A 27469-nucleotide genomic window follows, 5' to 3' on the forward strand; every position below is an offset into this window, starting at 1 on the left:
ACCACTGAGGCACAATCCACATATGGGATACTACCCTCTAGGCTTCGCTTCCCCATCTACCATACCTCATCCTGCACCAGCTCTGGATATAGCAAGACTCCCAAAATTTTGAGAATAGATATGGAAATAGGGAGGGGGGTAGCTTCAAGAATTGCACCACCAATGTCCGCGCATCTGATATAATGGCCAAGACCAAAAAGGAATAAGCCTACCCATATCTCCAAACTTATCACTAATTTTGATGGTTCATGGGATCCCATACCTCATCTAGAGATTTTGATGGTTCATGGGATCCCATACCTCATCTAGAGATGTTTAACTAGATTTGTGAAGAATTTGGCCATGTGGAATATCAAGTTAAGGTGAGTGCCTTTGGCTTCACCCGTGATGGAAAAGCGGGATAGTTACAACTAAAAATAGAAGCAAGGCTACCTTTGATGCCTTGAAATAGGCTATCAAAGTAGGATATTCAACACAGGGAACTCGATGGAGTCCGGTTGAACAGTTGCATAATGTGAAGCAGAAGGAGGGAGAATCCATCCGGGACTATATTAATTGGGTTAGATATCTTCACTCTTGCTGTAATGTTAGGGACAAGTTCTCTAACAAAAGTACAAATCAGTCAATTCCTAGAGGACTTGCATATGTAGCCTTGCATAATTCCCTATATGCTCTTGGACACACCTCCTTTGAGCAATGCTATACAAGCACCATGGATTTTGAAGATAGTTTCAAGTGAATTCATTCTCGAGAAATACATGAGGGAACTTCTAAAGCTTCCTTTAAGACCTTAGGCATAAAACTTGAAGGGAAAGGGAAAGAATCATCTTTAGTACAACAGGTGGAACATCTAGCTGCTGCATTGGTGCGAAAAAAATGACCCAATAATGGATAATAGGTCAAGGCCATGACCAAGTTAAGCAACCTCATCTTTATCCCAAGAGAACTAGTGTGGTGCCCGATTTGCTGAATAAACCATGCTAGGACAGAATGTCTACATTTGAGACCCACTTTCTACTACACTTACTACCAGAGATGGGGCAATCACGAAACATCATATTGCTATCACTAAAGGGCTACTTAAGCCAAGCCTCTACTGCATGCCACTTAATCTGAGGCAATCACCCCACTGGATTTGCCAGCACCAACATAGCACAATGCACTTCAACTCGTCCATGAAGTAGCCCAGCAAGGAATCCTAAGGGTACCCAAAGTACCATTTCCACCTCCAGTCCTTCAACCACAACCTCTGTTACCTTGAGTGACCCCAATTACCAGTTGATCTTGATAAAAATCTTTGAAGAAGATGAAGAGGGAGAGGTGACTAAAAAAACTACCTTCAAGCCCCCTGAGCCACGCAGCCCTCCCCCATAAATCTTGATTCATTATGTGATGGAGGGTGAGAACATGTACCCCATATACCTACGACTAAGAGGGGGAGACTTGAATGGTATGTCTAAATGACCACCTATGCAATGCTATCTCACTATGTTGGACCTCACCAAATAGCTGAATGCCCAATCAAGAAAGAGATGGTGAGTACTCCTATGAGTACTCCCTCCTTAACTCCCTTATGCACAGGTTGTGGAATAGACCACATGTATAAGGATTTACCATTTAGAATGGGTGTACTTGGAAAGGGAAATGAAGCTAAACCAAGTACCATCATTAACTTCTTGAACGTGTGCGGGATGGCTTCATCCACACAGTGCCTCTTAATGATGCAGTCACATGAATGCAAAGCAAGAGCAGAGTTGCTACTCAAGCATCCACTTTGTAGAAGCAGGGAACCCCAGGACAAGCAAGGATATTGTCCTCTAAGGAAGTAACATGAACAACTAGGCTCACTTGAAAGCAAAAGGCCACAAATATTGGCAAAGGAGATAGCTCTGTTACTATAAAAAGTGGATATGACAAAGGGACAACTATGAATATGTCATCTTCTTCATTTGATGAACAGAAGAAATTGCCATCCGCACCTCAAAAAAGGGAGAAAATAGACCCCAATTGTTTGTCCAAGAAGTTGGCTGAATATCTAAACCCAATTGAGGAGAAAGGTAGGTTGAAGGTTGCTAAGGATCTAGTCAAGGAATGTCAAGCTCGGTTGGAAGAGGTACCTTAGGCAACTCACGCTGCTAGAAGCTACTCTATGCCTAACATAAAACCAATGATGAAACCCAAGAGCTAAACAGAAGCCTCAACCACCAAGTACTCTTTGAGGATATCACTCAAGAGGTAGAACGAGAGCCAGTAAAATAGCTCCATATATCAGGTGGACCTTGCTACTTATCTTAAGGATCCGAGGGATGACTGCCCAAGAAAACTAGACACTAATGTTCATATCCCTATACCCTATACTCTGAGAAGCCTAAACAAAATTGGGGAACATCAAATTCATGAGCCCACCCCCGTTCCAAGAGACATTAAATGGTGGGTTATTTCAATGGTAGCAAATTGCGAGCTACTATGGACCACTCACGTAAACTCCTTGAAGACAATTCACCTCAAAAAGAAAGAAAAATAAAAATAGAGTGAGATAAGAAAGACAACACAAAGGGAATCCAAGAGAAGGCAAGCAACACTTAGAGGAAAGTAAATCTTTGTGAACATGGCTCAAGTAGTGGACCTAGAAGAAGAAGACTAGGAAGTCAAACTTGCCCATTTGTGGTTAGGAATGACCACATTGATAACTTTTACCCAAAAGCTAATACTAGTAGACACGGGTTCTAACCATAACTTAATGTCCTATGACACATGGGACTCACTAGGTCAACTCCACACCCGACCCCAATAGTCACTACTATATTGCTTTAACTTGTGTTAAGTGCCTAGGTGTTACTACAATTCTATTTCACATGATTGGGAATAACCCCCTGGAAGGAAAGTTCTATGTCATGCCTGTAGGAATGATGCAAGAAGAAATCCTCCTTGGACAAGGGTGGATGGGCCACAACAGGTGTCACATTGACTGGGACGCAAGGATGGCCACACTACAACTTGCCTCAAGGAAAGTTACTATCCTCATGATAGGACAAAGAGCCTGAGCTGCAAATTCTATTAGCAACAAGGCATATCATCCTCTCTAGTAATCTCAACCCCCATGCTCACTGACAAAGATAAAACTATACCATCAAAAAAGAGGCCGGCACTTTACCATGAGCCCCTTTCCAGTAATCCCTCATCAGCCAGCAAGCTCCACAACATGCCAAGCCTCGCCAATTCTTCCTGATAACACTTATAACACTACTGTTAAAAACCTAAGATCTCTCTAGATAATTGTTATGCATAAAACATGCATAAATCAGGCATAAACTCAACCACCCAACCACCCCCGAGCCCAAGGGATGCACGCATGAATAATGAATGAAATACATCATACCTCTACCTTGATGTCCCATACCATCAAGAGGTATAACACAATCCAATAGCATATAGCTATAGTGTGAAATGGTAGGTGAATAGATATGAACCTCTACAAAGAGAGCATAACATAGCCTTGGCCTCATGGAGCCCAAACCTCCAAGCCCCCTTGAGTGTGCCCCATGCCCCTATTATATAGGAGGGCCCTCAAGTGACTCTTGACTTTCCATTCCTCATGTGTGACCCTTGGATGCCTGACCCTAACCTTAAACCTTAAGGTTAGTCCTAACCCATGCTCCACTAGAGCTTGTTCCCATGCTCCCATGCTCACAAGCCTAATGTGGGTTAGCCTCCTAGTATATGCACACATAATGTGTATATAATATAGCACACATAATGTACATATAACATACTTCCCCTCTCTCAAAACATTGCACTCTTGCAATGAAAAGAAGGAGAACTGCGCTGAACAATCTCAACCGACTCCCAAGTCGAATTCTCAATTTCCCTATCTTTCCACCTTATTTTAATCTCAGGGATTAGTCAACTACAAAGTTTCCTTTCCCTGAATTCAAGTACCTTATCAGGTTCATTATACATAGGATAATTCATCAACTTTAACGAGTTCTTGAGGAGTAACTGTGTCATCCTCACCTCCCAGTTTCTCTTTCAATCTATCGATATGAAAGACTGGATGAACCCTAACAATTGGAGGTAGTCTTAGTTCATACGCAACCGTGCCAATCCGATATATAACTCGAAATGGACCACAATATCTAGGAGATAAATTCGAGCATTTTCCCATTGACAAAGTCTGAGAATCTTTAAGAACATTAAAATAAATCAACGCTCCTGGTTCAAAAGACCGAGATGAGCGTGCCCTATCAGCATAAAACCGTGCCCTATCATGAGCACTCCTGATAGAATCCCGAGCTTCGGTCAGAATTTCCTGCATATTACGCCAGAAATCCCTCGATGCATCAAGCTCGATGTCCTTAAGACCGACATCAATAGGTGCCCTGAGTTAATACCCATACATAAGTATGCACGGACTAAAATAATAGCCGTAAATTTTAAACTGTTATAGGTAAATTCCATCATTGGAAGATATTTTTCCCAATATGATGATTTTCTAGAGACGTATGCACAAAGCATATACACTATAATCTGATTCATACACTCTGTTTGCCCATCAGACTGCGGATGATCAGAGTAATTCACATTCAAAGTAACTTTCTCATTGTAAACCATTCGGAATAAAGTAGGAAAGCATGGCATTATAATAGCAGAAACCACGGTGCCACGACATACCCACATCTGCATATGGAATAATCGACGTCTCGAGTTACCCATATCAACATAGAGAATCATCAACGTCTCGATGAGTCACATATGTCCATCCGTAAGCCTATGAGGTTGATTGTATAAATCACCTAAAGTACGGAACCTGAGAAAGAAATGCCAACAAAGGAAGAATCCAAATTTCCTTATCCGAACACAACAAGATAAACTTGTTTGAACTCTAAAGAAAGAGATTTCAACAAGTGAAAATGCCGACGAGATTACCCTTATCAAAACATGTAGGCTATAGATAAAAGAAATTTATCTAGAGAATACCCACACTATAACTTCTAGTGAATTTAGAAAATAAGATTGTCTTTGAATGTTGAGGTCAACATGCTAAGTGATGTAAGCAAAGCAACAATCTTGAGCCCAAATTATCCCATAAGATAATATATGTGAGGGATCACTAGCGTCCCATACCACCATGATACCACCCATACATACCTTAACAATTTGAAACTCCCTAGTATGCCGTCTAGGAAAATATGAATAAAATCCTGTATAAAAGGAATAAGATGGCCTTATCCAGACTTTCACATACTAAACCTGTCTCTATATACTTGAGACTACATCAAGGAATAACTCCTTCTGAGTACATCATTAAAAAAGAAATTGAATTATTGGCGCCTTTCTAATGATAACTACCCAAAACACAATAAAGTTAGGATAGAAAAATAACTCACCTAGATATATAAGCAACTAGGTATCCGAGTTGGAATATATACAAGAGTATTAGAAATATACTCCAAAATTATGTGCAAAAAAGAACGAAAGTAAATGCTACCTTCAAAGCACATGTAAATATTAAAAAGATCAAAAGATCCTTATAAAACCATGGATAAAAGCATAGAAGCTCCTTCAATCCATAAATAACATAGTTGATCATAAAAATCAATGCATACCATCTAATGGACATAAATCATGCCAAAAGAAGCATTAAAATTGGTGGCCAACTCATCAATCCAGAGTATATGAACATTATGTTGTTCAAATAAAACTCCAAAGTAAGAAAGTGAAACACATGTGTGTAGCACTCAATAAGAAAACCCCTAGATACAAGTGATCTAGGCAGAACCTGATGAGTCCATATAAAACTTGAAAAACATCCAATAAAATCCACCAAAACAGACCGATCAACTGACCCATGATAGAGGCTTAAGAAAATAAGCACAAACCACACTTTAATAAGTGCCAAAATAGATTATCATGGAAAAGTATCAAAGGTGAAACACACTTTGAACGAAAATTATAGCCATCAAGAGAAATTAAGGAACATGTCCAAAAAGAATGGCTAAATCATGGTAAAAAAATCATGAATACATCGTTTAGAATTAATCCAAACATAAATATCCATTAATACGAGATATAATCGTATTAAAAATATGCGAATAACCCGCATCTATCTAATGTCAGCACGAGAAAATGTACTTCAACATTAAATAACCCTCGAAAATATTAAATTCTCGAGAAAAAGAATTTATCATGATTTTTTCCTAATTTTTCCTAATTTTCTAGGGCCTCAAAATATAACAATTTTGAATTCCACCAAATCTTATGGCGTTCCAAACCTATATTTTTCCAGAAAATGTTTAGCAATTAAATTTACCAAAATACCATTGATATTTAAAAAATACCAATTTTTAGGATTTCTAAAAATAATTTCTAGAATATTCCTAATTTTCCCTGAGAATCCCATCGTTCACGAAATTTCCAATTCCGCCCGACAATTCTCAAATCCAATGAAAATTTTTAATTTTAATGGATTTTTTAATTTTCTGTCAAAAAATATATTTTAAAGGAATTTGAATGGTCACGGGCGCCCGAATGGACACACAACATGCCAAACACCAACCCCACATTTTTCCAAAATTTAAAATAACCTTTGTCTAATTTTCCACTAATTTTATGGAAATTTTTGAAAATTTTAAATTACCCCGAACGCATTTAGAATACGAACGGTCAAAAAATTTTGGAATTCCAACGGTTTTCCCGGAATACGGAAAGCCAAAAGTTTTGGGAAAATGAAAAGACAAAAAAAATTGGAATGTGAAAGGTCAAAAGTTTCCGGAATATGGAAGGTCAAAAGTTTTTCCGGAATTCGGAAAGCCAAAAGGTTTCGGGAAAACGGAAAGCCAAAGGTTTTCCGGAAGATGAAAAGCCAAAAATTTTCAGAGAATTTTTTACTCAAATCCCAAAATTTTCAGTATTTTTCAAGCTTTTTTCCCAAGTTTTTTCCTTGAGAAATATCAAGAAGCTCTTTTTTTTAAATAAAAAACTCATTTTTTTTAAAAAACGAAAAAAATAAATATAAGTTTTATTGGGTTTTACCCATTTTTTCGCCCGGCTGCAGCGCAGCCCCCCCTCCCGTCGTCGCCTGTGCGTAAGAGAGAGAGAGTGATGAATTCTCTCTTCTCCCCTCTCTCCTCCCTTTCCTCTCCATTTCCATCTCTCCTCCAATCTCTTCTCTCTCTCTCTCTCTCTTAACCGGAGAGAGATTAGCTTAATCTTTGATTAAAGATTTTAATTAAACTTAATCATAATTATGATTAATTATGATTTATGCTTAAAAAATATCATTTTAAAGAGATTTTTCACCCAAAAAAGAGAAAGGAAAAACAGATTTGAGAGGCGGAGAGAACCCCACGCACACGGGAGAGCAATTCATGCATCAACACGTTGTCCCCTACTGAATTTCAGTAGAAATTGACAGAAATTTGATCGCATTCCCGCGGAAAAAACCTGCAAAAAATGTATAAAAATACATTTTAAATCAAAAAAAATGCTCAAAAAATTCCTTAAAAATTAGGAAAAAATTTCTAAAAAATTCTAGAAATTCAGGGAATCCATTCTCTCAAAAACATCCACCATAAACTTTATGGTATTTTTGAAAAAAAATTCCATTAATGCTTGATTTTAACCATAAAAATAGGAAAAAATAGCATTAACTCACGGTATTCCCCCGCAACGTCGATTCGTCCATTGAATTGTAGTTACACACGTTCCAATCACCATATCGATGATCCACGTGCAATTCATCAACACAAATCAACAAAAGATAACATTTTATTAGTAAATATTAAAATTTACTAAAAAAATCAACAACAATTAAATAGAGATTGCTCTAATACCACTGTTAAAACCCTAAGATCTCTCTAGATAATTGTTATGCATAAAACATGCATAAATCAGGCATAAACTCAACCACCCAACCACCCCCGAGCCCAAGGGATGCACACATGAATAATGAATGAAATACATCATACCTCTACCTTGATGTCCCATACCATCAAGAGGTATAACACAATCCAATAGCATATAGCTATAGTGTGAAATGGTAGGTGAATAGATATGAACCTCTACAAAGAGAGCATAACATAGCCTTGGCCTCATGGAGCCCAAACCTCCAAGCCCCCTTGAGTGTGCCCCATGCCCCTATTATATAGGAGGGCCCTCAAGTGACTCTTGACTTTCCATTCCTCATGTGTGACCCTTGGATGCCTGACCCTAACCTTAAACCTTAAGGTTAGTCCTAACCCATGCTGCACTAGAGCTTGTTCCCATGCTCCCATGCTCACAAGCCTAATGTGGGTTAGCCTCCTAGTATATGCACACATAATGTGTACATAATATAGCACACATAATGTACATATAACAACTACTAACTGCCAAGCCTCGCCAATTCTTCCTGATAACACTGATAACACTACTAACTGCCAACAGGTACCACCTTGAATCATTCCCACATGGACCCCCCAAATAAAGTTATCCACCTGACCCACTAATACTCACTAGTGGGTATCCAAGAAGGTCCTCATCACACAAGGTTACTACGAGGGTGATACTACCATGTGGATCCCCAGGAGATCCCAACTTGCCTTTCAAGCCTCGATAACACCAAAGGCTCTGATACATAGAAAAACTACTAGAACCTCACGTCGGCCTCCACCAAGGTAATTGCAAACCCACAAGGTTAGTAAGAGCATCCCAAGAAGACCACCATTAAAGCAAAGACATCGAAAAATCTCACCTCGTCCTCAAGCCACAACCACTCAAAGATGGGTGCTTAAGGATATCCTGACAGCCCACAAGTTCTCTGAAGGCAATAGGCAGGTATGGCTACCAAAGCTGCCAACACATAGCATTCTACCCCACACACCCATTGCACCAGAACACTTCCAATGGGACCAAATCTGGGCATATTTGTTACCACTAGTACTCTGCCAGATAAGGGTAAAGGGAAAGTGTAGGAGGGTGCCAAGACGTGACTCACAAGCTTCACCCCTATTAATTCTTTCATCCCCCCAATCCCTAACTGTCAAACAACCCCCTACCTAGTAGCAGCATGGCCTAAAGAAGAGTTTTCAAACTTGACCAAACTCAGTTGGATCCGACTTGTAGCCATAGCAACTTGGCAAGGAGTTAGTACAAAACCTACAATGGGGTGCTGGCCACATAGTCCAAGGGTACAAAACTTGTAATCAGGGTACTGACAACAAAAAAATCTCTATAAGGACAAGGCGAATGGCTATTCACTCCATCAAGCCATGGCCATTCAATCCATCAAGCCAGAACTATTCACTCCATCAAGTGGCCATTCACTCCCTCAAGCCACGGCCTTAAGCCACGGCCTTTCCGTATCTTGTATCCATGCCCATTCACACCCGCTCATCCATGGCCGTTTGCCCGAAACAGACATGGTCGTTCCTTTACCATCTACCCAGACACAACCGTTCACTTCACCAATCCACACCTTTCCTCTGAAATGCCATGGTCATACCTCCCTAGGAAATCTATATAAGGCCCCACCACCTCATTTTTCCACTTTTCTTCTTGATTTCTAGCCAAACTCTTGCCCTTTTTTCTTCTACTTTTTAGCAACCTCTTGTCACCTCTTCCTTACCTATTGCAATGGCCACTATCAGCACTCCAACTCCTCTCTTGTGGTTTTTGCCCACACTCCCCCATTAGGACATTTTGGAGGTCATTCGTAGGGCATTGTAAGAAAATGGTCGATTCTTATTTTCTCTCTCTAGAAGAAATCTTGAAATATTAAAATAAAGAGAATGTAAAAGTCATAAAAGTGTAGTCTCTGAGCGCCAGAGAGGTAAATTTTCTCCAAGGCGGCCGCCGTCTTAAAGCTCATTGGGACCTTCTTTGAAATGATACATTCGAAACTGCAAGAATAAAGTTAGTTCAGGAGGATATTATTGCAAGGAAGACAATTTGGAGGGAATTAGAACCTTCATCTCCAATTTTAAAAGACAAATACAAGCCTTCTCTCACCATAGCTAGTCATATTCTTTCACTCTGCATCATATAGTATACTTACTCATTCCTAGAACACTCCAATGGAGAAAAACCATATACACACTCATTTTATTGAAGAGTCTAATCATGAAAGCATTAAGAGAAAGTACCATCCGCACATTGATCTAGATAGTGCATATGTGCCCATTCAAAAACACAGAAGTGGACAACTATTGCTCTCATCAGATGTTAAAGATCATATGAGGTTGTCGGGGAAGCAACACATAGACCTTTGGTGTGATGGGTCCATCTATCCTATTGACCCCCGTACTGCTTCACATCATCCCTTTTTAAATCCCACAACTCTCTTACGTTTTGCAGGTGATGGCGCCACAAGCTTACTAGGATATTGCAAGTCAATTTCTTACATGCAAGAAAGAGAAAGGCATTATTCACAACATTTAGGAAATGAGCTTCTTGGCTTGTCTGGTGAATGCAAGACACATAAAGTTAGATCGGAAGAACAAGAATCTCAATTTAATAAACTAAGAAGTGACCTTTGCAAATATAGAGAAAAAGACACAATCATTGGATGACGCATACAGAAAAGAAAGCTCAAAAATGTCGAGAACTTGAGGCTCGGTTCTGGAGGCCTGAAGAAGAGAATCCAAGCCATAAGGTAAGATTGCACTGAATGCATTTCCATTCACATGTCTTTTATGCTAACATTTAATATTATTTTATTTGCTGGGCTTCTTTGTGATTTACATGTTCTCTACGTTAGTAATGAGTAGTGCTGTATTTATAGGGTTGTCATACAACCTGACAAAGAGAATATCAATCACAATCTTAATCCAGCAAAGCAACTAAAACCATTTATGACATCAAGAATGGCAAGAGAAATGATAAAAGAGAAGAAGTTCAAGGTGGTTCAACGAGATATAGTGGATGAATTTGTAACCAACGAGATATAGTGGATGAATTTGTAACCAACAATACAGTTTCAGCTGCGGATATTCAATCCACCATGGATTCAAGTGGAGTCAGTCGTAAGGGTTATAGTGCCATCTAGAAGTCACTGTCATCACTCCTTGAGGCCAAAGGCATTAAAGCAAAGATACTTCCAACACCTACAAAAGTTTGGAGACATAGGGAGGAATTAAACACAGAACAGCTTCACTATGTTGGTCACTCATACCACATTGTAGGAGAGTTTAAGGGAGAAGGTGGCAACATATTCTACAATGAACACAACAATATATTCATGGACTTGGAGCTGTTGCAAAAGAGAATGGTGGAGTTCTATGATATTACATTTGAGGAGATAGGAGGTGCACTTTAGTTTGTCTCTTCAAGATTGATGAGTGCGAGATTATCAAGGAGAAAAAGATGGAAAGGGTCACAATAACACTTATGAATAGGATCTTTGTAATTGCAATAGGGATGATCCAAAGTATTTTAGTGTGCAGTTTGAGACGAGCATCTGGTGGATGGTTTGTTTGAGGTCAAGAAAGAGGACCATGAATCCTTGTTTTGGGTACTTCATCAGACACATATCCCCAATCTCATCAAAGAACATATGAATGCAACCAGGATGCTCCATGTAGAGGGGGGAATTCCAAGTCCAATGGCATCTTGCGGGTGACTTGAAGAGTCTCAAGTGCTTATTTAATTGCAACAAAGGGGCCAATGCAAAGTCTCAATGCCTTTACTGCATGGACTCCGCAAGGGTAATGGACTGAGTGGTGGAGACGACCACCGAGTAGACAAATTTTGGATAAGAACTTTAAACCAATGTTTGAGATACCCATATCCACATCTCATCACATCATATTCATTCACATCTAATATCATCCATTCACATCTATCCCAATCTCATCACATCCCTTTTACATCACATCTCATTCATTCACATCCTGATTCACATCTCATCCATTCACATCCCATATTATTCATTCACATCCCGATTCACATGTCATCACATCTCATTCATTCACATCCTGATTCACATGATAACACATCTTACTCATTCACATCCCGATTCACATCACATCACATCTATTCACGTCCATCACATTCATTTACATCACATCCATTTAACTCCATCACATCACATTCATTCATATCCATCACATTCATTATCATCACCATCCCATCCTATACATTATATCCACATTACATCACATCACATCTATCCACATCATGTCTCATTCATACGCATCTCATCTCATTCATCCACATCCATCCAATCATTCACATGTATGACTACCCACATCTATCCATACACATTCACATCCACATCCATTCTTTCACATACACATACACATCCATTCTTTCACATACACATCCACATCCCTTCTTTCACATATATATCCACATCCATTCTTTTACATACACATCGACATCCATTCTTTCACATACACATCCACATCCATTCTTTCACATACACATCCACATCCCTTCTTTCGCATATATATCCACATCCATTCTTTCACATACACATCCACATCCATTCTTTTACATACACATCCACATCCATTCTTTCACATACACATCCACATCCACATCCATTCTTTCACATACACATCCACATCCATTCTTTCACATACACATGCACATTCATTCTTTCACATACACATCTACATCCACATACACATCCATATACTTCCTATCTCACCCTTTCACATATCCTCTCATCTCATCCTCATCATTTTCATCCACATCCATTTACTTCACATCTCATCCCCATTCATTTTCATCACACCACATCCTATCACATCCCATTCACATCTTATCGCATCTTATTTTCATCTTATCACATCCATTCACATCCTATCGCATCCCATTTACATCTTATCACATCCATTCACATCTTATCGCATCCCATTTACATCTTATCACATCCATTCACATCTTATCGCATCCCATTTACATCTTATCACATCCTATTTCCATTTAGTAGTTTTTACTTCTTTGATACCGATAATGGGACTTTTTCTAAAATTTTGCCAATTGCTTGGTCTAGATAAAGGTTCTTTTTCTCAACAACTATTTCCATATTCTTTCTCAATTTCTCAAATGAATTATATTCAATATTCCTCTTTTGGAATAGAAGTATTTATGGGATTTAAAAAAATCAATTCTACCCATATTTTCACTTTTGATAAATAATCATAAATTAAATTATACTAAAAATTTCTCTTGTTCTCATTTAATTTTTTGGACCTCTAATATCATGGGAATTCCTCTTTTGCATTTGATTATTTGCATTCCAATATCATGGGAATACCTCTTTTATCATCAAATATTTCTCATAAAATAAATTCATGAAAAATAAAATATCCATTAATTTAATATGCTAGGAATTTCTCTTTTCCCATCTAAATGATTGAATTCCAAATGTCATAGGAATTCCTCTTTTACCATTTAAATATTTCTCATAGATAAAATAAATTTATCTAAAATTTATCTTTGAATTTAAATAGAATATCCAATAATTCCAATATGCTGGGATTTTCTCTTTTCCCATCTAAATGATAGGAATTTCTCTTTTACCAATTAAATATTTCTCATAGATAAGATAAATTTATAAAAAATTTATCTTTGAATTTAAATAAAATATCCAATCATTCCAATATGCTAGAAATTTCTCTTTTTCCATCTAAACGATTGAATTCCAAATGTCATAGAAATTCCTCTTTTATCATTAAATATAATTACCATATTTTTCTCATTTTGTAATTATTTAATTACACATAAACTTTAAAATTAGTTTTTCATTGAATGTGACAAAAACCATTCCTTAAACCTAGGATATTCAATTCTAGAATATGGTAGGAAGTCCTCTTTTCACGTTATGCATATAAGAATGAATTATGCATCAATTTCTTAAAAAATTTTATCGTAGCTCCGCTGTTATTACTAGCATATGTCAATTTTTATGAAAACAATAAGACATAGTAAATTAATTATGATAGTATAACTATCTTTTAGCCTTAAATCCAATTTATGGATTTATCTCTTAATATTACCATATTTTTCAAGCATAAAAGTATAAAAACCATTTTCTTAAACCTCTATCTTCACAAGCCTAGAGTTTGATTTGTGAATAGAGAATTTCTCCATGAGAAGCATTAATTGAATATAGAATAGTTCATAGGAATGACCATTCTTTTGGGGGAGAGAGAGATATGCTTAAAAAAACATTTTAATTTAAGCATAAATGAAAACTTTATGTGTTTAATCACTAAAATCCATTAGAGAGTTTCAATTGCATTAAAGAGCCATTCAATCAAATACTTCTCAAGCTTGAGAGGGGTTGAGAAGTGAGAAACATTTAGAGATTAAGAAAAAGACCATAAATCACACTTTACCTCTTATTTTGCTTGATTTTTTAGTCTAAATAGAGGCCCCCAACCAATCAATTTGTTTAGTATGTTGATGAAGACTCCAAAGAAGGTTGAAGAGAGAGAGAAACTCCATTCTCTCCAAATTGTAGAGGATTTTTAGAGGATAATAGAAAATATCATTATTTCAGTATAATACTGGCATGGTATAGCTCACATATTTTTTTACAAAGGGCTAAGGATCTATTTATAGGTGAGGAAGGCCGCTAACCAAGTCCAACTAGTTTCTAGAATTTTCCAGGTTCAGGTTGGCTGAAATTGGACAAGTTTTGGACCAGTTTGGCTCCCTTTTTTATTTGGTTTTATCCAGGAGAGAGGAGAGATAAAAATATCTTATTATTTTTTAGTTTAAAACTCCTCCACACATGTGAAATAGGCACCTCCTTGAAGAGCCCTCTTCTCCTTACCTAGGTGTCAAAAATGTATCATTATACCCAAAATATCTCATTGTTTTAGTAATATTCATAGTTTTTTACTAATAAACCTTGTACTCAGTGGACTCTTCATCTTATGTGGGCATTTACTCATTTTTGCATATTTTTCTTTTATAAATTGGATTTATCTCCTCCCCACACTTGGATTGATCCTATTGGCCCCATAGGAACCTTAGTTGGACCATAATCCCAAATGTTTTTGAAAATCTAGACCCTTAGGCTAAGGTCCTTTATACCTTTTTTCAATTTATTCCAATTGCACATTGGAAAGTTCTTTTTTAATTTCTATTTTAGGGGAAACCATTTTAGACACTAGGAGGATTTTTATATCAAAAAATATCTCAATTTTAGATTACCTCCCTCTAGACATTTTCTCTCTCTAGGCTAAAACAGGGTAAACCAGGATCTTTCTTTTATTTCAGAGAGGGGAATAATTATAAGATCAGAAGGGGAGGTTCTTACACCTGTACACCTCAAAAGCTAGAGGGAGGAATCTTACATCCTACCCCACTTAAAAAAACGTGAGATGTCCTCATCTCGCAAACTAGAGTACAACTCTTTCCCTAAAGATCCAACTGATTCAGGGGTCCCTTTATAGTCTGGTCAACCCAACAGAATCCTGGGATAAAGATCTCTTATATAGAACTCGTCATCAGATAACAATTCGTTCAGATCATATCATTAATATCCTTAACATAATAATGGTCCATCAGACCAAAAATTCCATCTGAACATTCCTCCATGGGAATTTCAATTATGTAGGTTTTCAATTTGTCATCCCTTAATTAGATCCACTGGGTCAAGGGTTAACATCAGCAATCTGTCAGCATAATCCACTGATCTCGTAGTGATTTGCTGAAGTCATTATGGCCATTCCAATTATCAACATCATTACTGGGATTTGTCCCATTCATCCTCATCGTGGTTTTGCTCAGCTTATCGCTTTTCAACCAAAATTAAGGAATTCATCATTTTTCAATCAGAATCCAAATCAACTCATCAGTTCTCAACTAGAATTTTAAAATCATATCAACCACATTCGAATTCATCATCTGGATAGCATTTTTGCTTATAATTTCAAGGTCTTAGATTTACTGCCAATAAAGAGCTGTAGTTATATCCTCGGTATATACGGGTAGTCACGGTCCTTAGAATTATAAGATAAATATCATCATGTCTAGGCCTCAAGCAAGTCAGGGATTCCATACAATTGCGGTACTTCGATTTGAAGGCCCAATTACCTATTTATGAATCTTCATTCTGAATATCAATTTGTATGAATTTCATCACACAATTACAACCTTTTACTGCTACTTCATAAATTTTTGACATTTCTGGTTTCTCGGTTGATCCACTTTAGCCAATTCGCTCTGATACCAGCTGAAAGATCCCTGCCCCCTCCGCACAATGAATTGGGAGGTGCTAGCAGCGAGAGTAGCACTTCTTGTGCGAGGCAGGGTCCCTCACTCGGGGCCTTGTCCCCCACGGATATCTAGACAAGAGACTAATTCCTTTGTTCTTCCAAAACCGAACCCATAAAAACTTCCCTTGCCCCGAAAGCACGGGCGATTCCTCCACGGATATTTTTACTCTAACATAGTCAAGGTCATCACTGACCAAACTGATCCGATCGACCCTGTAAGTCACTTGGTCAGATCAAGGAAGAAACTTGCACTTGGATCATAGAGACCAACGCTTTTTTCCTGATCGAGAGGCACAACTATTGATTTTTTTCCATAGAACAAGGACTGTCCAAGATTTACTTCATCTATCGTACCATAACAGAATTGAGTCTCATTTTAGGGATCCATCATTCCAGCCTAACCCCATCTACTCTAATGGGTTAGCCAACCGCCCAACCATTGTAGTGATGGGATCCAATTAGGAATTTGGTTAGGTTTTGTCCTGGGTACCAGGGAAAAGAGTTCCCAGGCCCCCTAGCCGGATATTCATGCAAACTTAAAGCTAGTCACACCACTTACACACCCAATATGAAATTACCTTTTTCATAGATTAAACTAACTTTAAAACAATCTTTTAATGAAACCATAGTATCACTGATCATAATCCTCCAAAATATCCGGTTAAATTCTCATTTCCAATCATTCCTTCATCGGTGTACCTATGGCATCATTGGTAACTAGAACGCTCACCACCGATCCACTCACAGGCCTTTTCGATAGTTCCTAGCTCATAGTACTCGGCAATACATTTATAAAAATCAAAATAGAATCTCCATTGAAGATCAGCAAGATCAACCAACAGATCCATATAAAAGAGCCATGGACTCATCCATTGAGGACTAGCAAGTTCAATCAACGTGATCCATGCCCGGTTTTAGAAAACAACTCTTACTCCTTGTTCTAATATCTTCCTCGACGCACGTGTGGGTATCTTGGGTGACCTAGAGCCCGAGAACCGTATGGTCAGTACCCTCTAGGATCCTTTGTAGATCACCTAACGCTTCATTCATAGGCCGCTTCCTTGGTCCCTCATCCACCGTACTGGAAGCTCACCATTTAAATCAAACCGAGGTTGGTCAAGACCTCGGCCGCACCTTGCTACGTGAGACGTCCTCCGTTGACTTTCCGTCAGCTGTTGCAACTTTATCAGTTAGGTCTCCACGACCTCATTCACAAGACGGTCAAAATGCTTCCCCAGCATTCTTGACATAAAACAGTCATTTAAAAAAAAGTCATAAATACAATTTCTCTCCACATTGTTCCACATCGATCCACATTACTTAATCCACATTCATTTCATATGTATTCCCATTCTCATCACATCATTTTCCATCTCATCACATCTTTCTTCATTTATCTTCATCAGATCTAATCCACTCGCATCTACCCATATCCACATCTCATCACATCATATTCATTCACATCTATCCCAATCTCATCACATCCATTTCACATCACATCTCATTCATTTACATCCCAATCTCATCACATCCAATTTCACATCACATCTCATTCATTTACATCCCGATTCACATCACATCACATCTCATCCATTCACATCCTATATTATTCATTCACATCCCAATTCACATGTCATCACATCTCATTCATTCACATCTTGATTCACATGATGTCACATCTTATTCATTCACATCCCGATTCACATCACATCACATCTATTCACATCACATCACATCTATTCACGTCCATCACATTCACTTACATCACATCCATTTACATCCATCACATCACATTCATTCATATCCATCACATTCATTCTTAGGATATTCAATCCTAGAATATGGTAGGAAGTCTTCTTTTCACGTTATGCATAAGAATGAATTATGCATCAATTTCTTAAAAACATTTGCCATAGCTCCGCTGCTAGTACTGGCAATTTTTAATTTTTATGAAAAGAATAAGATAGTAAATTAATTATGATAGTATAACTATCTTTTATCCTTAAATCTAATTTATGGATTTATCTCTTAATATTACCATATTTTTCAAGCATATAAGTATAAAAATGATTTTCTTAAACCTCTAGCTTCACAAGGCTAGAGTTTGATTTGTGAATAGAGAATTTCTCCATGAGAAGCATTAATTGAGTATAGAATAGGTCATAGGAATGACCATTCTTTGGGGGAGAGATAGATATGCTTTAAAAAAACATTTTAATTTAAGCATAAATGAAAACTTTATGTGTTTAATCACTAAAATCCATTAGAGAGCTTTAATTGCATTAAAGAGCCATTCAATTGAATACTTCTCAAGCTTGAGAGGGGTTGAGAAGTGAGAAACATTTAGAGATTAAGAAAAAGACCATAAATCACACTTTATCTCTTATTTTGCTTGATTCTTTAGTCTAAGGAGAGGCCCCCAACCAATCAATGGGTTTAATATGTTGATGAAGATTCCAAAGAAGGCTGAAGAGAGAGAAAAACTCCATTCTCTCCAAATTGTAGATGATTTTTAGAGGATAATAGAAAATATCATTATTTCAGTATAATACTGGCATGGTATAGTTCACATATTTTTTTTACAAAGGGCTAAGGATCTATTAATAGGTGAGGGAGGCCTCTAACCAAGTGCAACTAGTTTCTAGAATTCTCCAGGTTCAGTTTGGACAAGATTTGGACCAGCTTGGCTCCCTTTTTTATTTGGTTTGATCCAGGAGAGAGGAGAGATAAAAATATCTTATTATTTTTTAGTTTAAAACTCCTCCACACATGTGAAATAGGCACCTCCTTGAATAGCCCCCTTCTCCTTACCTAGGTGTCAAAAATCTATCATTATACCCAAAATATCTCATTGTTTTAGTAATATTCATAGTTTTTTACTAATAAACCTTCTACTCAGTCAACTCTTTATCTTATGTGGGCATTTACTCATTTTTGGGTATTTGTCTTTTATAAATTGGATTTATCTCCTCCCCACATTTGGATTGATCCTATTGGCCCATAGGAACCTTAATTGGACCATAATCCAAATTTTTTTGAAAATCTAGACCCTTAGGCTAAGGTCCTTTATACCTTTTTTCAATTAATTCCAATTGCATATTGGAAAGTTCTTTTTGAATTTCTATTTTAGGGAAAATCATTTTAGACACTAGGAGGATTTTTATATCCAAAAATATCTCAATTTTAGATTACCTCCCTCTAGACATTTTCTCTCTCAAGGCTAAAACAAGGTAAAATAGGATATTTCTTTTATTTCAGAGAGGGGAATAATTATAAGATCAGAAGGGGAGGTTCTTATACCTGTACACCTCAAACGCTGGAGAGAGGAATCTTACATCCTACCCCACTTAAAAAAACGTGAGATGTCCACTCTTTCCCTAAAGATCCAACTGATTCAGGGGTCCCTTATAGTCTGGTCAATCCTGGGATAAAGATCCCTTATATAGAACTCATCATTAGATAACAATTCATTCAAATCATATCATTAATATCCTTAACACAATAATGGTCCATCAGACCGAAAATTCCATCTGAACATTCCTCCATGGGAATTTCAGTTATGCAGGTTTTCAATTTGTCATCCCTTAATTAGATCCACTCGGTCAACGGTTAACATCAGCAATCTGTCAGCATAATCCACTAATCTCGTAGTCATTATTGCCATTCCAGTTATTAACATCATTACTGGGATTCATCCCATTCATCCTCATTATGGTTTTGCTCAGCTTATTGCTTTTCAACCAAAATTCAGGAATCATCATTTTTCAATCAGAATCCAAATCAACTCATCAGTTCTCAACGAGAATTTTAAAATCATATCAACCACATTCGAATTCATCATCTGGATAGTATTTTTTCTTATAATTTCAAGGTCTTAGATTAACTCGTATATACTACCAGTAAAGAGCTGCAGTTATACCCTATGGGTAGTCACAGTCCTCGAAATTATAAGGTAAATACCATCATGTCTAGGCCTCAAGCAAGTCAAGGATTCCATACAATTGCAGTACTTCCATTTGAAGACCCAATTACCTATTTATGAATCTTCATTCTGAATATCAATTTGTATGAATTTCATCACACAATTACAACCTTTTACTGCTACTTCATAAATTTTTGACATTTTTGGTTTCTCGGTTGATCCACTTCACTCTGGTACCAGCTGAAAGATCCCTACCCCCTCCGTGCAACGAATTTGGGGGTGCTAGCAGTGGTGTAACATACCCATCTTCACTAATAAAGAGATGTCCATGTAATAGATGAATTTATGAGTTTTTATGGTATAAAAATCAACCATTTTATAAAATGAGCCATTTCTACTTAGAATCTTCAAATTATGAGCACAAATTTGGAATTTGCGTTCGATTTTACCTTAATATAGGATTTTACAGCATCCAAAACGGACACCGGATCAAGCTTATACGCAAATTTTGGTTATTTTTAGTTAAAAAGCGACGACCTTTAAGCCTCAATAAATGCATGACCGGGCATCCGATTGACAAACGGTCTGCACCCCAGTGACTAGGAGAACATCCCGGGACAAAAAAAAATCATCCCCCACGATAGTCCGACACGCAAATCGAGGCCGATGCCCCAAATTTGGGGATCCAGTCCCAAAATTAGATCGTACACACTTAATAAATGCATGACCGGGCATCCGCGATTGACAAACGGTCTGCACCCCAGTGACTAGGAGAACATCCCGGGATAAAAAAAAATCATCCCCCACGATAGTCCGACACGCAAATCGAGGCCGATGCCCCAAATTTGGGGATCCAGTCCCAAAATTAGATCGTACACACTTACCAGGGTACCCGTATGATGGCTGCACAAGAACCAAAGGTCGGCCACCCACTGTGTGGTCTACACGCACCGGTACGTGGACACCCATGCTGCCTCTGACCATATAAGGTACATGAGTACCACCCCTTTCCCCTGTTAACCACCACCGTACATTTCCCCCTAAGTCATGCAGGCCACAGATCTATAGCCTTTGCCGGTACACCATCCTTTCGTCCTTGCTTCGCACAGCGCCCATACCCGTACCACCCCAAAGGTATATAAACCCCCGAGGTGCTCCATGGGTAGCACGCATTTCTGCATAGCCTATGCAATGCTGTGCGACCGTCCGTACCGCCGTCTGTCCTTGTGCAGTGTACTTGCTATTGTACAGCCACCCCTCTCCACACCCCCTCATTTGCCACTTTTCAGATAAGGCAATTTTCCTCTATCCCTCTCTTGTTAGAAGGCAGTGTCCTTAACTCCTCCTCCCCCCCATTTGCATGGACTTTAGCAAGAGGTTCTGGCCTTAGAGAGGGTTCTTGCACTGTGGTCTTTTGCTCATACGATGAGCAAACGATCTCAGAATTGAGATCTGACTGGGGCGTTTCGACCGCGAATAGCGAGCCTACAAGATGATGTAGATGGCTCCATCCCAAAAAGGTCAGAATATTGCCTCGGGAGGAGCGCGCAACAATGAGATTAGAGAAGATGCTCCCAATGTGAGCGCAACCTTCTCGGTACAAGCTCCTCAGCGAAACGGTGGCCAGGTTAGCTTGGTTATCTTTTAAAGAAGAGTTTTTTTAAAATATTAGTGTTAATAAATGTGTATCTTTTCCTTTTAATGATATAAAATTGTATTAAGCTACGAATTGAGTGATGCTATATTTAATGAATTGTATTAAAATTGTTATCTTTAAAGAGTGCAAGTTTTTTTTAATATTAGTGTTAATTAATGTGTATCTTTTCCTTTTAAAATAATGATATAAAATTGTATGAAGCTACAAATTGAGTGATGCTGTATTCAATGAGTTGTATTAAAATTGTTATCTTTAAAGAGTGCAAGTTTTTCCTGGCTTCGACGCTAAGTCCGTGCCGTGCTTGTGTAGCCGGGCGGTGTCGTTAGCAAAGCCCGGGAATGGCCCAAGGTATCAATAATACGATTGGGAGAATAAGGTTCACCTCGATTGAGGCGAGAGGTTATGATGTTGTCTAGTTCTGAGGGCCCAGGCTAGTGCGGTGAATAAGCCCACCCTAGTGTGCAGACATCCCTCTAAGGGGCGGGAGGATCGAGCGATGGAGCCTGAGAGGGCGACAGGTTGGCTTGGGTCCTTCGCCAACAGGTTGGCTTGGGTCCTTCGCCAGCAGCCGACGATGAGGTGTATGGTCCCGTACGGTTTTGCCCAGCATGTAGAGGCTGGAAGGCCGAATTCTAGATCATGTAAAGGAAAATAATAAGAGAGCCCGTTTGGCTTGTATGGAATTGATTCATGTATAACATTTTTTTTATAAATCTTGTCTTTGGCATTATTGTATTGTGGAAAACATGTTTATTTATGTCAAACAGTGTGGTAGGATTGATTAGAAAACAAATTGACTCGTGAGTAGGGTGAAAAGTGGGAGGATGGAATGCCCCGACGGCACCATCCTACGGACGGGGGTGGACCCGATTAGTCGGGTAGCTTTCCAACAAATTAAGTGAAAGCCCTACGCTAGATAAATAGGTTCTTGGGCAACTCTATTCTAGAAGACTACAGCGGTTGTGCCTTGCATGGATGAGGAAAAAGCGTTGCCTCAAGAAATCAAGTCTAGTAGTTGCCCAATTTATGATCAATTACCCTATGGGTGATTTGATTTTAAGAAGATCACGCTCCCCCTGCAGGATAGGACTAGGTCTTACCTATGAATCGTATCCTTGAATCTCTACATGGTCTAGGTGTCGATGAATAGGAAATTTTCTCCAAGTTAAGACTTAGTGGACTATCTTAAGTGTTTCCCAGGAGGAACCTTACAATTGGTATTAGAGCCAATCTTAGCTCCTAGAACTTGCCATTTACGGACTATTTTGCAATGTATGTTTTGCGTAACATAATGCTAATTAATAAAAACATTCTACTAAAAAATAAGTTGAATTGATTTTGAATGATTGTAGGAAGAGAAAGATGCCTACTCGAAGTTTCTAGTTTTCCAATGCATCATGCATCTTCGAGACTGCTAGTCACTCCTCAAATTCTGAGTTCCGTGACACCATGGTTGTGAGTTCCCACTGCCCCCTCCGTGCACCCAATTCCTGATTGCTAACAGAGCGGAAGCAGCTCTCTCTTGCGCGGGGCAGGGTTTTCCACTCGAGGCCTCGCCCTCGAATGTCTAGGCACGAGACTAAGTTGGTGGTCATTACGAAAACCAAAACTGGGAAAATTTCCCATGCCCCGAGCGAGGACGATTCCACCATTTTGAATTTCTTAACGAGTTTTTCTAAAATGAGGTCAAGACTGAACTAACCTTCATCTGAATAAACCAGATAGAAGGAAAACTATAAAACAGACTTAACTTGAAGGAATCAACACTTTTTTCCTAATTGAATTAGGCATAACCGTTGATCTATTCATTTAAGAAGTCTTCAGGTTATTATTTAACTATTCGAGTTCTAAGCGTAATCTTATTAATCAATTTTATTATTAAAACTCTACTGATTCCAGCCTACCCCATCCGGCCCATGGGTTAGCTGAAAAGATGCAGGGGGGAAGAGAGCTTGAGCTCTTGCAAGCACACACACACACTCACAAAACCCTAATAGAGAACACACAAGGTGAGAGGTTGAAAATCTTCTTCTTCTTCACTCAACACTCAACACACCATATACAAGATAAGAGTACACAATAATATGAAAGGTACTCAACCAATACATACACGGGTTCTCTATAGTGTGAACCCAACTAAATGAGCTGGCGCTATAACTATGCCAATCTCTAGAATGGCTCTCACACAGCCTGTCATCCCACTGGCCGCATATTACCCAAGATCTCACCAACCATGCCAGTGGTGTAAGTGTGGGGCCTATCCCCCATGCGGGTCATCAGTGTCTACCGCCTCACTAGACGAGCTCGATATCTCAACACTCCCCCTTGAGCTTAACTCCATCTCATGTACACCAAAGCGAAGCCCTGAATCTGCGGAGCTTCTCTGTACCCAATGCTTTGGTGAAGATGTCAGCTACCTGATCCTCTGTGCTGACATAAACAAGGTCAAGGTCTCCTGCCAAGACCTTCTCTCTAACGAAATGGTAGTGAACCTCTATGTGCTTCGTACGAGCATGAAAGACTGGGTTCCTGGCCAACTGTATACTGCTAATGTTGTCACAAAAAATGACAACTTGTCTATCTACTGATAGACCCAAATCTGCAAGTAGCTTTCTCAACCAAGCTACCTCACATGTTGCCATAGCAGCTCCTCTGTACTCGACCTCTGTACTGGATAGAGCAACCATATGCTGCTTCTTGCTGCTCCAAGTCACAGTAGCACTCCCCAAAGAAAACATTAATCCACTGGTAGATCATCTATCTGAGATACTACCAGCCCAATCAGCATCTGTGTACCCATGTACACATATCTCTGTCCCAGTCTCATAGAATAATCCATAATGCAAAGTAGACCTCACATACCTCAGTATGCGTCTCACTACATCCAAATGCGGTTTCCGTGCAACCTGCATAAACTGACTCACCAACCCAACAGCATAGCTCAAATCTGGTCTGGTGATCGTCATATAGATCAAGCTTCCTACTATGTGCCTATACATAGTAGGATCCTCTAAGATCTCTCCTGAATCTGCACTCAACTTGCCATTCTGATCCAATGGCACAAAAATAGGGTTACAGCCTGTCATACCATACTTGGACAACATGTCCAAGCCATACTGTCTCTGCAGTAATCCAATACCATGTGGTGACCTAATCACCTCAATGCCCAAGAAATATCTGAGCTCCCCCAGATCCTTCATCTCGAACTTCTGTCTAAGCAAGATCTTTACATCAAAGATCTCTGCATCATGGTCCCCCGTAATGATTAACTCATCTACATAGATGACAACAAGCACAATCCCTCTATCACCATGTCTCACATACAGTGAGAAATCTGCATTGGGTGGCTACATGAAAGCCAATAGTGACAAGATATTCAGAAATCTTGTCAGACCATGCTCTTGGTGCTTGTTTTAAGCCATACAAGGCTTTCTTCAACCTGCAAACATGCTCGGGGTGACCCACATCCTCATAACCAAGTGGCTGCAACATATACACCTCTTCTTGCAAATCCCCATGCAAGAATGCATTCTTTACATCCATCTGATGTAAAGACCATTGCTTTGACGTAGCCCTTGCTATCACAACTCTCACTGTTGCCATCTTGGCAACTAGGCTAGAAGTTTCCTCATAATCAATGCCATATGTCTGCGCATATCCTTTGGCTACCAATCTAGCCTTGTACCTGTTTATGCTTCCATCACTGTTATGTTTTACTTTGTACACTCACTTGCATCCAATGGCTTTCTTGCCTTCAGGCAATTGCACTAAGTCCCAAGTTTCATTTCCATATAGTACACCCATCTTCTCATCCATAGCTTTCTCCCAACGCACATTTCCAACAGCCTCATCAATGCATGTGGGCTTAACAACCTGCACAACCTTTGCCATATATGCATAGTGATGTGCCACATAACCGTCATAGGTAAATCTCTGCACACGAGTTTTCACTCTCCCAGATCTTTGCAGCTTTGCATTCATGGCTTGCGTAGCCTTCTTTACACCAAGTGTTCTCATAGCTGGGATCCCAAGCTCCTCATCAAGGCTCATATCTGAGCCACTAGACTCTCCATCTACAAAATGCCCTGCAGAAATGTCAGGCATACCAAGGGGCTCAACCATTTTCTCTTTTCCTTTACGTGATGTACTAATCACATTTGCAGGACTAGTATTATGATGCAACCTGCCACTCCATGGTCTATCAACAGACCCACTAGATGAGGACTCTCCTGGTCCACTCAAAGACTGTGATTGCTGACCTGCATTCTGTGCAACCACACTTCCACTCACATCAGCCCCAACAGCTTCTTTTTCAGCAGCATACCAGCTGCTCATCTCATCAAAGACAACATCCTTGCTTACCCTCAACTCACGTGTAGCAGGGTTATAACACCTATATCCCTTTTGCTCAAGGGAGTATCCAATAAACACACATTTTTCAGCTTTCGGATCCAGCTTAGTTCTTAGCTCATCTGGCACATGCACATATGCAATGCATCCAAAAACTTTCAGATGAGACAAATCAGGTTTTTTGCCAGTAAACCTCTCCTCTAGAGTTACATCATGTATGGCTGCAGTCGGAGTCCTGTTCATGATGTATATTGCTGTAGAAACAGCCTCAGCCCAATAGCTATGCGGCATATTCTTCTCTTCCATCAATGCTCGCGCAATCTCAGCAATGTGCCTGTTTTTTCGCTCAGCAACTCCATTTTGCTGTGGAATGTATCTGCATGTAAACTGTCTCCGAATACCATTCTTCTTCAAAAATTCAGAGAACTCATTGGAGAAGTACTCTCCCCCTCCATCTGACCTTAGGCACTTTACATATTTCCCTATTTGCTTTTCAACTAAAAATCTAAAATTCTGAAAGTGAGTAAACACCTCACTCTTCTCCTTCATGAAATATACCCACACTTTCCTTGTGTGGTCATCAATGAAAGTCACATAATACTTGCAGCCTCCCATAGACATGGTCTTCGTAGGACCCCATACATCTGAATGCACAACATCTAGTGCATTTCTGCTCACATATCTGTTACGTGGAAACACATGCTTTGTTTGCTTCCCAAATTGGCGTGCTTCACATACTCTCTTCATACCTTCCACTTTAAATTTTGGCAACCTTGTCACAATTCCTTTAGTCTACATAGACTTCATTCTCTGCACATTCACATGTCCAATTCTTTTATGCCAAATGCCTGTGTCTGCAACAATCCCTGAATCATTTGCAAACATCGCAGCACTCATTTCAGGCATGTCTACATTCAATGTAAACATTCTGCCCACTCTGTTGTCTTTTGCAACCAGCACTTGTCTTTAAAATCTTCAACATAACAACCATCAGGGTTAAACCAAACCTGTAAACCCTGCTCAATCATCTGGCCAACTAAAACCAGATTCTTTGTTATGTTCAGTACATGAAGTATATCTGCAAGGTACTTCACTTTGCCATCCTGCATAGACAATGGCACGTCTCCAACATGGGCAATTGGATGAGCAGTATCATCCCCTGTTTCCACAAAACCTGGTCTTTCTGGGTTTTTCATCTCCTTGAACCACTCCCCATGACTTATGGGTTCGAAGCACCTGAATCCACATATCATACATCATCTTTTTGTGCTGCATCAACATTTTCAGACATGGCATTCACAACATGCTGCATAACAAACAACCTTT

The sequence above is a fragment of the Cibotium barometz genome, chromosome 19 (assembly GCF_041138505.1).
Source record: "Cibotium barometz isolate CiBa-2024 chromosome 19, ASM4113850v1, whole genome shotgun sequence".
In the NCBI taxonomy this organism is placed as follows: Eukaryota; Viridiplantae; Streptophyta; class Polypodiopsida; order Cyatheales; family Cibotiaceae; genus Cibotium; species Cibotium barometz.